Genomic DNA, 13,308 nt, shown 5'->3' with positions numbered 1-13,308 from the left:
CGAGTGTTCACTAGCTTTGTTGTTATGCCAAACCAAAATCCGCCATGCAATCATTCAAAACCATTCCCTATGAGTAGCCAACATAGCTTTTGAGATCTCCGTCAATTAATAGATGTTTGCTGACATCAATGAAGTTGATGTATGACTCCAGCTCTGTCCAAAATCCATGTTGTTCCTCTAATGGGCACCCTACTATGGTGCATAACAAGAGAGGATGTGTATTTTTGTTGACCCAGTGACATCTCAGATATCAATCAAGCCAACATTATACAGTCTACGTAGGTTATATTATTTTACAATCTTTCGGAGACGACAATGCCATGCCATTTCAGCAGGATGTTATGGCACAGTACAAGAGCTTGTATCCTTCACCAATGTCAATGGTTTTTCTACCTTTCCACTTTGTCTACTGGATACAGGCAATGTCTACCCATAGCAATTCAGCCAACTTGCGACTGTGGCCAGTCATTGTCTCCCTTGTTCAATTCTTGTTCTTTCCCGACCCTGCAGGTAGTGGACCACTGGAGGCCAGTGGAGTCTTCCACTTTCAAGTCCTTCATGGCCTTTGTCTTTCTTTGACTGATATCTTCATTTTTCAGAGTTTTGGATCACTTCCATTTTTCTCTCTGATTGGTGTCATATAGAGTATGGTTGCCAAGTTGTACTTCCGCTTAAAACAATAATCACCACCACCACGACCACCACCACCACCACCAGTCATTGCCCCAGTTTTAATTTTTCCAAATTTGGTAAGTTTGCTTCACTTCTGTAAATGGCTCCAGTCTTGTAGCTGAAGGATACAAAAATTTCTTTTAAATTCCTTGCCATTCCATATGGTATGATGGCATATTAAAGATCTCTGGTAGACGTCTGCCAATCTGCCAGCCCTGGTGGCTGGGGCATTTCAATTAGTATTTTACTTGAAATTTGCCAGCAAGGCTAATACCTCTATTTGAAAAAGAAACACATTGATTGCATACTTTATCAATTTACTTTCTGGTATCTAGAAGCATACTGTCTAATGATAAGGTTAATTATATTATTGGATTACTCCGAACCTCTCCTCCTGAGGGACGACAGTCAAAGTTCCCTCCCCTAAAAATGCTCCCTGGATCCACCCCTGGTGCAAATCCTAGCACAGTTCATCACAAGTGCCTCTTTTTATATGAAGTTTTGTATGATTTTAAGTAATAATATATTTTTGTAAAATAATTTTATTGCATTGTCTCTAGCTGGTCACACTTGTTCAGCATTAATTTTCTTTGGAATTAATTGACCATTATATTCTTTGCAGGTACTTCCAGCAATTCTGCCAGAGTGAATTCTACTGCCAGCATCAGTGTGGCAATGCTCAGAAGTATCCTATAATGAATCTGCTTTATTTCACTTCATGGAGGTACCGTAATCAACATTTCTCAGAACAAATGTGTAATTATTTACTTCTAAGATAAATATCATGATTTTCTTTCCAAGTTGAAATTCGTGTGTTGCAATGGTAGGATACTTGTCTGTTAAGGATGACATTTTTTTGGAAAGGTAACTTTTAGTGAAGATCTCTGAAATTTAATGATGATAGTTACTATTTTATGGAGCATAACCTAATAGATTAGCCCACATTGTGAATAAAATTGGTAATTTGACCCCCAGTAAATTTCCTAAAAATTAATATCATCAATTCTTTCTGCTGTATGAAGATAAACATGTAAGAGATAATCTAGGCCTGCGTGGAATCTCATTTTTACCATTAAGTGGTATTTACCTTAAATGAAGTAATTACATTGAGTTAAAGGAGAATTGCCAAACTTACGCATCTCTTTATCTATCACTTTACAGATGTTAGATTATATATCTACACACGAGTTCTGTTTCCTGATATGGTGTCTGGGATGAAGTAAGATGAAATTACATGGCATTCCTTTATGGCTGGATTCCCTTCCTGATTGCAACATCATCTGAGGAGCTAATGACAATCAAATATATGATGGTGAATGAAATTCGCAAGAAGATGAAAGACATCAACCGTTGCCGATGAATAGAAATTATCATGGCATTTCTCTGCTCGTGAAAATGGGAAACCACCGAAAACCATCCTTTTGACAGCTGATGGGGTACAAACCCTCTTGTCCTTAGAAAGCATTTCTAAGAAACATTTCTCTCCTTACTTCTCATCTATTATAAGTTTTATCTGAGGATGGTTGTTAAGTTGTAATTCCTTTCAAAACTATACTCACAAATAAATGGGCCTCAGAATCTCTCAAAAACAGGAGCCTGGTTGGTGTCCACGGAGCCCCTAGCAGAGTCCTGGCATTGCTTCGACATACTTGTGCCAGGCTCCTCACTTTCATCGATGCCATCCGACTTTCCTTGATCAACTTTTGTTTCTTTTCTAACCCCAATGCTGGAAGATTATTAGAGGGCTAGGGAAATATTATTTTCATGCCCTTCGTGGCTGTTGTCCATCCTTGGTCGATATATTCATTTTTCGAAGTGTCCAACCCTTTCAATTAATTCCGTTTGATTACTGTTATACCGTGCCTCGTCTAGCCCCAGTTGGGGACTGGTTCTGAATTGAGTAGGAGCCAGTCAGTACTCTTCAGGGAACAGACTGCGATGGGGGGGCTCAACCCCGGCACGGCGCATCCCTATGGCTGATAGGGGAAGTTCCTATAGATATCCAGGGCAGGTGCGAATAAGGTTATACCAAATAAGCACACATGGATCAACTGAGGCAATCCACTGCCTTGTGGATAAGGCTTTGACCCAAAGGCTATGGGAGTAAACCCAGAACGAAACTCAAGCAAGAACAGAGGATTTAAGGGAACTTCCCTCTCACTGTCCTAGCTCCATCACAGGATTAATTACCTGTGTGGAGTGAATTTCAATACGATTCAGAGAAATGTTAGATTTGAAGCCAGAGAGATCACAAGATGACAAATTATCAAGAAACGGAATATGAGAATCAGAACCTGGAATATTACCTCCCTGGAAGGCAAGCAGTTGGAAGTTGTAGAGGAGAGGAAAGGAAGCGTAACCAAATATTCCAAGCAAAGCCAGAGGGAAAAATGTAAGGGGACGACCATGGCCAGAGTAGAAACACCTACGTCTTTGTCCTGGTATGAAAGAGGGGAAAGACTCCAGCAGAATTGAGAAGATTGGCACTGGACCGGAATTCATATGGGAAGTGGCTGAAGGGCCAGAAGCCTGCGAGACCATAAAGGAAGAAGAAGAAGAAGTAGAAGAAAATTAGTGTTATATGGCACTGGTCGCTAACTTGTGTGCTACTTCCCCTTTAAACTATAATCACATCCACATGCATAACTTTAAACTGAATTTGTTTTCCCTGAGACTTGTGTGCATGCAGCAACAGCACCAAATGCTGCTGCATCTGCTTACCCTTCCCTGGATCAGGAGCTGACTCAGATCCCACACTTTCTTCACTGCCATGCATGTATATCCAACCCTGTGCTGCTCTTGCTAGGAGGTCTTCGACATTGGGGGAAGACCAAATGTCACATACACATGTTGTGGATTTGCAATGGATCCATTTTTTATGCTGTAGTATTAAAACCCACAGTATCACGTACCTGTAATAAGGGGCAACTGCAAATTGCCCTACCGACTGTCAACTTTAGTGTGTGGTTTGGCATCCACAGCGGCCCTGGCTGAGTCCTGGTAATGCTTTGATTTACTTTTGCCAGGCTCCTCACTTTCATCAATCCATTTGACCTCCCTTGGTCAACTATTGCATTTTCTAAACCCAATGCTGGCAGAATATTTGATGGCTAGGGCATTTTTATTTTCATGCCCTTTGTGGCTGTTGTCCTTCCTTGGTCGATATCTTCATTTTTCAAAGTGTCGGACTCTTTGAGTTTATACCTCTTGAATAGTGTTATACCATGCCTGGTCTAGTCCCAGTTGGGGACTGGTTCTGAATTGAGTAGGAGCCAGTCAAAACTCTTCAGGGAACAGACTGGGATGGTGTGGCTCAACCCTGGTACGGCGCATCCCTATGGCTGATAGGGGAAATACCTGTAGATATGCAGGGCAGGTGTGAATAAAATTTTATACAAAATAAGCACTTGCGGATCAACTGAGGCATTCCACTGCCTTGTGGATAGGGCTTGGACGCAAAGGCTATGGGAGTAAACCCAGAAAGAAAATCAAGCAAGGACAGGGACGTTAAGGGAGCTGCCCTCTCACTGTCCTAGCTCCATCAGAGGATTAATTACACATATGGAGTGAATTTCTAAAAAATTCACAGAAATATTAAGTTTGAACCCAGACGGGTCGCAAGACGAAGAATTGGCGAGAATTGGAATATGAGAATCGGAACCTGGAATATTACCTCTCTGAAAGGCAAGAAAGTGGAAGTGGTGGAGGAGAGGAAAGAAAGCCTAAACAAATATTCCAAGCAAGACCCGAGGGAAAAAAGAAAAGGAGTGCCCGAAGCTGGAGCGGGACACCTATGTCATTGACCTGGCATGAAAGAGGGGAAAGACTCCAGCAGAATTGAGAAGATTGGCACTGGTCCAGACTTCATATGGGAAGTGGCTTAAGGACCAGATGCCTGCAAGGCCATAAATGGAAAAGAAGAGAAGGAAGAAGAAGAAGATTAGTGTTATATGGAGCTGGTCGCTAAGTTCTACTTTCCCTTTAAACTATAATCACAACCACCTGCATAGTATTATTATGCTTATAATGCCCAGCCCTCAGCATTAACCTGAATTTGTTTTCCCTGTGACTTGTGTGCATGCAGCAACCACACCAACTGCTGCTGCATCTGCTTACACTTCCCTGGATCAGGGGCTGACTCAGATCCCACACCTTCTTCTCTGCCATGCTTGTATTTACAGCCCAGTGCTGCTCTCGCTAGGAGGTCTACGGCAGTGGGGAAGACCAAACGTTACCTACACATGTTACTGATTTGCAATGTTTCCATTCTATATGCTGTAGAGTTAAATCCCTCAGAATCATATATTTGTAATAAGGAGTAACTGCAAATAGCCCTATCAACTGTCAACTTTGGTTTGTTGGTCGGCGTCCACAGAGGCCCTAGCTGAGTCCTGGTAATGCTTCAACTTACTTTTGCCAGGCTCCTCACTTTCATCAATCCATCTGACGTCACTTGGTCAACTATTGCTTTTTCTAAACCCAATGCTGGCAGATTATTTGAGGGCTAGGGCATTTTTATTTTCATGCCCTTTGTGGCTGTTGTCCTTCCTTGGTCGATATCTTCATTTTTTGAAGTGTCGGACCATTTGAGTTTATTCCTCTTGAATAGTGTTATACCATGCCTGGTCTAGTCCCGGTTGGGGACTGGTTCTGAATTGAGTAGGAGCCAGTCAGAACTCTTCAGGGAACAGACTGGGATGGTGTGGCTCAACCCCGGTACAGCGCATCCCTATGGCTGATAGGGGAAATTCTTGTAGATATGCAGGGCTGGTGTGAATATATTTATACAAAATAAGCACCTGCGGATCAACTGAGGCATTCCACTGCCTTGTGGATAGGGCTTGGACGCAAAGGCTTTGGGAGTAAACCCAGAAAGAAAATAAAGCAAGGACAGGGACATTAAGGGAGCTGCCCTCTCACTATTCTAGCTCCATCAGAGGGTAATGACCCACATGGAGTGAATTTCTAAACAATTCACAGAAATATTCGATTTGAACCCAGACGGGTCGCAAGACGAAGAATTGGCGAGATTTGGAATTTGGGAATCCGAACCTGGATTATTACCTGTCCGAAAGTCAAGGAAGTGGAAGTGGTGGAGGAGAGCGAAGGAAGCCTAAACAAATATTCCAAGCAAGACCAGAGGGAAAAAAGGAAGGGGACTCCTGAGGCTGGAGTGTGACACCTACGTCTTTGACCTGGCATGAAATGGGGGAAAGACTCCAGCAGGATTGGGAAGATTGCCACTGGACCGGACTTCATATGGGAAGTGGCTGAAGGACCAGACGCCTGCCAGGCCTAAAGGGAAAAGAAGAGGAAGATGAACAACAAGAAGAAGAAATTTAGTGTTATATGGAGCTGGTCCCTAAGTTCTACTTTCCCTTTAAACTATAATCACAACCACCTGCATAGTATTATTATGCCTATGATGCCCAGCACAGGGCATTAAACTGAATTTTCTTTGCCTGTGACTTGAGTGCATGCAGCAACAGCACCAACTGCTGCTGCAACTGCTTAACCTTCCCTGGATCATTAGCTGACTCAGATCCCACACTTCCCTTTTTGCCATGCTTGTATTTACAGCCCAGTGCTGCTCTCGCTAGGAGGTCTTCGAGAGTGGGGAACACCAAATGTCACTAACACATGTTATTGATTTGCAATGTTTCCATTTTTTTATGCTGTAGTATTAAAACCCACGGTATCACATATTTGTAAGAAGGGGCAACTGCAAATTGCCCTACCGACTGTCAACTTTGGTGTGTGGTTTGGCGTCCACAGAGGCCTTAGCTGAGTCCTGGTAATGCTTGGACTTAATTCTGCCAGACTCCTCACTTTCATCAATCCATCTGAACTCCCTTGGTCCACTAATGCTTCTCCTAAACCCAATGCTGGCAGATTATTTGAGGACTAGGGCATTTTTATTTTCATGCCCTTCATGGCTGTTGTCCTTCCTTGGTCGATATCTTCATTTTTCGATGTGGTGGACCCTTGGAATTTATTCCTCTTGATTAGTGATATACCATTCCTGGTCTAGTCCTGGTTGGGGACTGGTTCTGAATTGAGTAGGAGCCAGTCAGTACTCTTCAGGGAACAGACTGGGATGGTGTGGCTCAACCCTGGTACGGCGCATCCCTATGGCTGATAGGGGAAATACCTGTAGATATGCAGGGCAGGTGTGAATAAATCTATACAAAATAAGTACCTACAGATCAACTGAGGCATTCCACTGCCTTGTGGATAGGGCTTGGACCCAATGGCAATGGGAGTAAACCCGGAAAGGAAATCAAGCAAGGACAGGGGCTTTAAGGGAGATGCCCTCTCACTGTCCTTGCTCCATCACAGTTTTAATTTCCGATATGGAGTGAATTTTAATCAGTTCACAGAAATATTTGATTTGAAGCCAGATGGATTGCAAGACAAGTAGTTGGCGAGAATTGGAATATGAGAATCGGAACCTGGAATATTACCTCTCTGATAGGCAAGTAAGTGTAAGTGGTGGAGGTGAGGAAAGGAAGCCTAAACAAATATTCCAAGCAAGACCACATTGGAAAAAGGAAGGGGACGCCTGAGGCTGGAGTGGGACACCTACATCTTTGACCTGGCATGGAAGATTGGAAAAACTCCAGCACAATTGTGAAGATTGGCAGTGGACCGGACTTCATATGGGAAGTGGCTGAAGGAGCAGGCGCCTGCGAGGCCATAAAGGGAAAATAATAATGAGAAGAAGATGATTAGTGTTATATGGTGCTGGTCGCTAAATTCTACTTTCCCTTTAAATTATAATCACAATCACTTGCATAGTATTATTATGCTTATGATGCCCAACCCTCAGCATTAAACTGAATTTGTTTTCCCTGTAACTTGTGTTCATGGACTCCACCAGCTGCTGCATCTGCTTACCCTTCCCTGGATCAGGTGCTGACTCAGATCCCACACTTTCTTCTCTGACATGCTTGTATTTAAAGCCCAGTGCTGCTCTCGCTAGGAGGTTTTCAACAGTGTGAAAGACCAAATGTCACCCACACATGTTATGGATTTGCAATGGTTCCATTTTTTATGCTGTAGTATTAAATCCATGGTATCACATATCTGTAATGCTTCGACTTACTTTTGCCAGGTTCTTCACTTTCTACAATCAATCTGACCTCCCTTGGTCAACTAATGCTTTTTCTAAACCCAATGCTGGCAGATTATTTGAGGGCTAGGGCATTTTTATTTGCATGCCTTTCATGGCTATTTTCCTTCCTTGGTCGATATCTTCATTTTTCGAAGTGCCGGACCCTTTGAATTTATTCCTTTTGATTAGTGTTATACCATGCCTGGTCTAGTCCCGGTTGGGGACTGGTTCTGAATTGAGTAGGAGCCAGTCGGTAGTACTCTTCAGGGAACAGACTGGGGTGGTGAGGCTCAACCCCGGCACGGCAAGCACCTGCAGATATTCTGAGTCATTGCACTGCCTTGTGGATAGGGCTTGACCCAATGGCTATGGGAGTCAACTCAGTAAGAAAATCAAGCAAGGACAGGGGCTTTCAGGGAGCTTACATCTTACTGTCCTAGCTCAATCACAGGGTTAATTACCCATATGAAGTGAATTTCTAAACAATTCACAGAAATATTCTATTCGATGCCAGACGGATCACAAGACGGAGAATTGGCAAGAATTGGAATATGAGAATCGGAACCTGGAATATTAACTCTCTGAAAGGCAAGAAAGTGGAAGTGGTGGAGGAGAGGAAAGGAAGCCTAAACAAATATTCCAAGCAAGACCCGAGTGAAAAAATAAAGTGGACGCCTGAGGCTGGAGTGAGACACTATGTTTTTGACCTGGCATGGAAGGGGGGAAAGACTCCAGCACACTTGTGAAGATTGGCAGTGGACCAGATTTCATATGGGAAGTGGCTGAAGGAGCAGATGCCTGCGTGGCCATAAAGGGAAAATAATAATGGGAAGATGATGATTAGTGTTATATGGAGCTGGTCGCTAAATTCTACTTTCCCTTTAAACTATAATCACAATCACTTGCGTAGTATTATTAAGCTTATGATGCCCAACCCTCAGCATTAAACTGAATTTGATTTCCCTGTAACATGTGTGCATGCAACAACAGCACCAACTGCTGCTGCATCTGCGTACCCTTCCCTGGATCAGGTCCTGCCTCTGATCCCACACTTTTTTCTCTGCCATGCTTGTATTTAAAGCCCAGTGCTGCTCTCGCTAGGAGGTCTTCGACAGTGGGGAAGACCAAATGTCACCCACACATGTTATGGATTTGCAATGGTTCCATTTTTTATGCTGTATTATTAAAACCCACGCTACCACATATCTGTAATAAGGGGCAACGGCAAATTGCCCTACCAACTATCAACTTTGGTATGTGGTTCAGTGTCCACAGAGGCCCTAGCTGAATCCTGGTAATGCTTGAACTTACTTTTGCCAGGATCCTCACTTTCATCAATCCATCTGCTGTCACTTGGTCAACTATTGCTTTTTCTAAACCCAATGCTGGCAGATTATTTGAGGGCTAGGGCATTTTTATTTTCATGCCCTTTGTGGCTGTCGTCCTTCCTTGGTCGATATCTTCTTTTTCGAAGTGTCGGACCCTTTGAGTTTATTCCTCTTGAATAGTGTTATACCATGTCTGGTCTAGTCCCGGTTGGGGACTGGTTCTGAATTGAGTAGGAGCCAGTCAGAACTCTTCAGGGAACAGACTGGGATGGTGTGGCTCAACCCCAGTACGGCGCATCCCTATGGCTGATAGGGGAAATTCTTGTAGATATGCAGGGCTGGTGTGAATATATTTATACAAAATAAGCACCTGCGGATCAACTGAGGCATTCCACTGCCTTGTGGATAGGGCTTGGACGCAAAGGCTATGGGAGTAAACCCAGAACAAAAATAAAGCAAGGACAGGGACGTTAAGGGAGCTGCCCTCTCACTATTCTAACTCCATCAGAGGGTAATGAATCACATAGAGTGAATTTCTAAACAATTCACAGAAATATTCGATTTGAACCCAGACGGGTCGCAAGACGAAGAATTGGCGAGAATTGGAATTTGGGAATCCGAACCTGGATTATTACCTGTCCGAAAGTCAAGGAAGTGGAAGTGGTGGAGGAGAGCGAAGGAAGCCTAAACAAATATTCCAAGCAAGACCAGAGGGAAAAAAAGGAAGGGGACTCCTGAGGCTGGAGTGTGACACCTACGTCTTTGACCTGGCATGAAATAAGGGAAAGACTCCAGCAGGATTGGGAAGATTGCCACTGGACCGTACTTCATATGGGAAGTGGCTGAAGGACCAGACGCCTGCCAGGCCTAAAGGGAAAAGAAGAGGAAGATGAACAACAAGAAGAAGAAATTTAGTGTTATATGGAGCTGGTCCCTAAGTTCTACTTTCCCTTTAAACTATAATCACAACCACCTGCATAGTATTATTATGCCTATGATGCCCAGCACAGGGCATTAAACTGAATTTTCTTTGCCTGTGACTTGAGTGCATGCAGCAACAGCACCATCTGCTGCTGCAACTGCTTAACCTTCCCTGGATCATTAGCTGACTCAGATCCCACACTTCCCTTTTTGCCATGCTTGTATTTACAGCCCAGTGCTGCTCTCGCTAGGAGGTCTTCGAGAGTGGGGAACACCAAATGTCACTAACACATGTTATTGATTTGCAATGTTTCCAATTTTTTATGCTGTAGTATTAAAACCCACGGTATCACATATTTGTAAGAAGGGGCAACTGCAAATTGCCCTACCGACTGTCAACTTTGGTGTGTGGTACGGCGTCCACAGAGGCCCTAGCTGAGTCCTGGTAATGCTTGGACTTACTTCTGCCAGACTCCTCACTTTCATCATTCAATCTGAACTCCCTTGGTCCACTAATGCTTCTCCTAAACCCAATGCTGGCAGATTATTTGAGGGCTAGGGCATTTTTATTTTCATGCCCTTCATGGCTGTTGTCCTTCCTTGGTCGATATCTTCATTTTTCGATGTGGTGGACCCTTTGAATTTATTCCTCTTGATTAGTGATATACCATGCCTGGTCTAGTCCTGGTTGGGGACTGGTTCTGAATTGAGTAGGAGCCAGTCAGTACTCTTCAGGGAACAGATTGGGATGGTGTAACTCAATCTAGGCTCGGCGCATCCATATGGCTAATAGGGGAAGTTCCTGTAGATATGCAGGTCAGGTGTGAATAAATCTATACAAAATAAGTACCTGCAGATCAACTGAGGCATTCCACTGCCTTGTGGATAGGGCTTGGACCCAATTGCAATGGGAGTAAACCCAGAAAGGAAATCAAGCAAGGACAGGGGCTTTAAGGGAGCTGCCCTCTCACTGTCCTTGCTCCATCACAGTTTTAATTTCCGATATGGAGTGAATTTTAATCAATTCACAGAAATATTTGATTTGAAGCCAGATGGATTGCAAGACGAGTAGTTGGCGAGAATTGGAATATGAGAATCGGAACCTGGAATATTACCTCTCTGATAGGCAAGTAAGTGTAAGTGGTGGAGGAGAGGAAAGGAAGCCTAAACAAATATTCCAAGCAAGACCACATTGGAAAAAGGAAGGGGACGCCTGAGGCTGGAGTGGGACACCTACATCTTTGACCTGGCATGGAAGATTGGAAAAACTCCAGCACAATTGTGAAGATTGGCAGTGGACTGGACTTCATATGGGAAGTGGCTGAAGGACCAGGCACCTGCGAGGCCATAAAGGGAAAATAATTATGAGAAGAAGATGATTAGTGTTATATGGTGCTGGTCGCTAAATTCTACTTTCCCTTTAAATTATAACCACAATCACTTGCATAGTATTATTATGCTTATGATGCCCAACCCTCAGCATTAAACTGAATTTGTTTTCTCTGTAACTTGTGTTCATGCACTCCACCAGCTGCTGCATCTGCTTACCCTTCCCTGGATCAGGTGCTGACTCAGATCCCACACTTTCTTCTCTGACATGCTTGTATTTAAAGCCCAGTGCTGCTCTCGCTAGGAGGTTTTCAACAGTGCGGAAGACCAAATGTCACCCACACATGTTATGGATTTGCAATGGTTCCATTTTTTATGCTGTAGTATTAAAACCCATGGTATCACATATCTGTAATGCTTCGACTTACTTTTGCCAGATTCTTCACTTTCTACAATCAGTCTGACTTCCCTTGGTCAACTAATGCTTTTTCTAAACCCAATGCTGGCAGATTATTTGAGGGCTACGGCATTTTTATTTTCATGCCCTTCATGGCTATTTTCCTTCCTTGGTCGGTATCTTCATTTTTCGAAGTGCCGGACCCTTTGAATTTATTCCTTTTGATTGGTGTTATACCATGCCTTGTCTAGTCCCGGTTGGGGACTGGTTCTGAATGAGTAGGAGCCAGTCAGTACTCTTCAGGGAACAGACTGGGATGGTGGGGCTCATCCCCGGCACGGCAAGCACCTGCAGATATTCTGAGCCTTTGCACTGCCTTGTGGATAGGGCTTGACCCAAAGGCTATGGGAGTCAACCCAGTAAGAAAATCAAGCACGGACAGGGGCTTTAAGGGAGCTGATATCTTACTGTCCTAGCTCCATCACAGGGTTAATTACCCATATGAAGTGAATTTCTAAACAATTCACAGAAATATTCTATTCGAAGCCAGACGGATCACAAGACGGAGAATTGGCAATAATTGGAATATGAGAAGCAGAACCTGGAATATTAACTCTCTGAAAGGCAAGAAAGTTGAAGTGGTGGAGGAGAGGAAAGGAAGCCTAAACAAATATTCCAAGCAAGACCCGAGGGTAAAAATAAAGTGGACGCCTGAGGCTGGAGTGCGAAACCTATGTTTTTGACCTGGCATGGAAGGGGGGAAAGACTCCAGCACACTTGTAAAAATTGGCAGTGGACCAGATTTCATATGGGAAGTGGCTGAAGGAGCAGATGCCTGCGTGGCTATAAAGGGAAAATAATAATGACAAGAAGATGATTAGTGTTATATGGAGCTGGTCGCTAAATTCTACTTTCCCTTTAAACTATAAACACAATCACTTGCATAGTATTATTATGCTTATGATGCCCAACCCTCAGCATTAAACTGAATTTGTTTTCCCTGTAACATGTGTGAATGCAACAACAGCACCAACTGCTTCTGCATCTGCTTACCCTTCTCTGGATCAGGTCCTGACTCTGATCCCACACTTTTTTCTCTGCCATGCTTGTATTTAAAGCCCAGTGCTGCTCTCGCTAGGAGGTCTTCGCCAGTGGGGAAGACCAAATGTCACCCACACATGTTATGGATTTGCAATGGTTCCATTTTTTATGCTGTATTATTAAAACCCACGCTACCACATATCTGTAATAAGGGGCAACGGCAAATTGCCCTACCAACAATCAACTTTGGTGTGTGCTTCAGTGTCCACAGAGGCCCTAGCTGAATCCTGGTGATGCTTGGACTTACTTTTGCCAGGATCCTCACTTTCATCAATCCATCTGACGTCACTTGGTCAACTATTGCTTTTTCTAAACCCAATGCTGGCAGATTATTTGAGGGCTAGGGCATTTTTATTTTCATGCCCTTTGTGGCTGTTGTCTTTCCTTGGTCGATATCTTCATTTTTCGAAGTGTCGGACCCTTTGAGTTTATTCCTCTTGAATAGT

The sequence above is a fragment of the Anabrus simplex genome, chromosome 2 (assembly GCF_040414725.1).
Source record: "Anabrus simplex isolate iqAnaSimp1 chromosome 2, ASM4041472v1, whole genome shotgun sequence".
In the NCBI taxonomy this organism is placed as follows: domain Eukaryota; kingdom Metazoa; phylum Arthropoda; class Insecta; order Orthoptera; family Tettigoniidae; genus Anabrus; species Anabrus simplex.
Note: the sequence above shows the minus strand (reverse complement) of the source record.